Consider the following 3,369-nt stretch of genomic DNA (forward strand, 5'->3'; position numbering starts at 1 on the left):
AAACACATCATATTTCTCAGTTAATACTCGTTCAGAGGCCATATACACTGTATAGACAAAAGTATTGGGACACCTACAGGAGCTTTAATGAATCCCTTTCTAAATTCATAGGCATTAATATGGAGTTGGTCCCCCTTTGCAGCTCTAACAGCTTCCACTCTTCTGGGAAGCTTCTACAGATGTTGGAGTGTCTGTGGGAATTTTTCACTCATTCATCCAGAAGAGCATTTGTGAGGTCAGACACTGATGCTGGACGAAAGGGTCTGGCTCACGATCTACGCTCTAGTTCATCCCAATGGTGTTGGATGGGGTTGAGGTCAGGACTCTGTGAGTGCCAGTCAAGTTCTTCCACACCAAACTCACCAAGTCAGGCCTTTATGGAGCTGCTTTGTGCAATGGGGCTCAGTCATGCTGGAACAGAACAGGTTCTTCCCCAAAATGTCTTGGTGCTGAAGCATTAAGGTTTCCCTTCACTGGAACTAAGGGTTCTAGACCAACCCCTGAAAAACAGCCCCATATCATCATCCCTCCTCCACCAAACTTTACAGCTGGCACAGTGCAGGCAGGTAACGTTCTCCAAACCCAGACTCGTCCATCAGACTGACAGATAGAGAAGTGTGATTGGTCACTCCACAGAATACGTTTCCACTGCTTCAGAGTCCAGTGGCGGCGCTTTACTCCACTCCATCTGACGCTTGGCTTTGCGCATAGTGATCTTAGTCTTGTGTGCAGCTGCTCAGCCATAGAAACCCATTTCATGAAGCTCCTAATGTGCAGTTCGTCTGCTGATGTTGCTTCCAGGGACAGTTTGGAGTCTTTAGTGATGATTTAACAGAAGATAGATACTGTGAGCTTCAGCACTCGGCGGTCCACTCTGTGAGTTTGGTGGTCTATCGCTTCGTGGCTGAGCTGTTGTTGCTCCTAAACACTTCCATTTCACAATAATAGCACTTACAGTTGTCTGTAAAACAATAGTTTCACTATAAATATACAGTATTTTACCATAATAATAAAAATATTAACCATCAAAATAAAGGTGATGTTTTGTTTTTGTAAATTTACATTATATTTCTGTATATATATATATATAGGTATAAATATGTATGGTTTATTTACGTGTTTAGCCTTATTTTATTCCAACAGTTACTGACCATTCAATTTTGCAGTACTTTAACAGTGCAGCTCACAAGAGATCAACTATGTTTTTGAAAATAAGAAAACTTTCTATCCTTTTTGTTCTTGTAATCTAAGCAGTGTTTCGGTTAGTTGTCAGGAATGGAAAACAGCAGCGGCAGCTCAACCTTTACTGAACGACTCACCGTAGAACTGATACAACCTTCAGATTAAACACATGGAATGTCTGTTACAAGCTTGAAACGTCTTGTGTTTAATTTAGAATGACCAAAAAACGCTCATGTGAATCACCGTTAGCTTAGTGCTAACGTGCTATTGGAATGCCACGGGGCGCTAACAGAAAATGGCACTATGATATCAGCCAAGATCTGTTTAGTGTTTGAAGTTCTTCTTTAGTTTTAGCAGTAGAGCTACGAGGTGTATTACCCACCAATTAGCATATCATCCCACCAATTAGCAGTGGTGAACTGTGACTATTAGAGCTAGGCCTTCGGTTTGGGTGATAAACGTCAAAAATCAGCCAAAATCTAAGAAAAAAACATTTTTACAATATTGCCAATTTCTGTTAGCGACCAATGGGATCTCGCTGCTGTCGGAGGAAAACCTTGTATCTCTAAAATGGTAACTTTACAGGAGAAGGAAAAAACATACTTTACTTTTAATGTAAGTCAATGGAACCAGAATTCTTTCCAAGGTATTTTGGGTCATTTCTTTTGGTGCATTCTTCATGAAATTTACACAAAACGTAAAGAACAACAGACATTTTCAAATTATGTGAAAAACTGAAAAACAACAAAAATGGAGATTTTCTTCCTACAACATACATACACATATATATATATATATATATATATATACACATATATATATATATATATATATACACACACACGCACACACACATACATAGGTACACTCAAATTATTCAACCCCCTGTTCTCACCCTCATCTCTGTTCTGTTCAAATGTCTGATTCTTCTGGGTGAAATTTAGTTCTTTCTTCCATGTTAAGGCAGATTTGCTGCTTTACCAGGAGTTTTATTATTGATATTGATATTTGTATCACAGGTGAAGCAAATTCAGCATCACTACAGAGCTGCCGAAGGCTTGTTTGTGTTGTTGTGCAATTTTATAGTCTTACAGACTAGCAGTGATTCCAGCAATATAAGAGTTAAATAATTATGACAGGCTGGTTTAGGAAATTATCATTTTACTCAGAAATATGGCATCATACATTTTTACGATCAATTCGAATAGGTCAATCAGACTGACAGATAGAGAAGTGTGATTGGTCACTCCACAGAATACGTTTCCACTGCTCCAGAGTCCAGTGGAGGCACTTTACTCCACTCCATCTGACGCTTGGCTTTGTGCATAGTGATCTTAGTCTTGTGTGCAGCTGCTCAGCCATAGAAACCCATTTCATGAAGCTCCTAATGTGCAGTTCGTCTGCTGATGTTGCTTCCAGGGACAGTTTGGAGCTCTTTAGTGATGATTTAACAGAAGATAGACACTGTGAGCTTCAGCACTCGGTGGTCCACTCTGTGAGTTTGGTGGTCTACCGCTTCGTGGCTGAGCTGTTGTTGCTCCTAAACACTTCCATTTCACAATAATAGCACTTACAGTTGTCTGGGGCAGAACTTCCCTTCACTGGAACTAAGGGTTCTAGACCAACCCCTGAAAAACAGCCCCATATCATCATCCCTCCTCCACCAAACTTTACAGCTGACACAGTGCAGTCAGGCAGGTAACGTTCTCCAAACCCAGACTCGCCATGAAAAGGGATCTTCTATTGTTACAAGGTCTTTTCAAAAAGGTTCTACAGCACGCTCTCCATTAATCTGAAGAACTATTTCATAATGCAAAGAACCTGTTAATCATGCAAAGTCTTCTTTGAGTGTTTCGCGGTTCTTCATAGAACCATTTTCTTTAAGAAAAAACCCTTTAAGAAACATTTTAAGAAAGCCTTTTTAAGAGTGCGGTTATCTGTGTACCATGGATTTTGTTTTTCAGTTGGAAGGGTAAAAATCAATATACAGCCATAATCTGCTAATGTGCCGTCATTAAAAGGCTACAGTACTGGTGCCATTCTTCAGTTTTATGGCTTAAATTAGCTGAAGAATGAAAACTGACTTGTTTAGGACTTGAAGATTAGGACTATTGACTTGGGGCTCGGCAAAGATTTGGATTTGTATGTTTGGAAAAAGGTCTGTCGATGCTATTTTTTAACCAAAAA

This window comes from Colossoma macropomum, unplaced genomic scaffold, assembly GCF_904425465.1.
Source record: "Colossoma macropomum unplaced genomic scaffold, Colossoma_macropomum, whole genome shotgun sequence".
Lineage (NCBI taxonomy): Eukaryota > Metazoa > Chordata > Actinopteri > Characiformes > Serrasalmidae > Colossoma > Colossoma macropomum.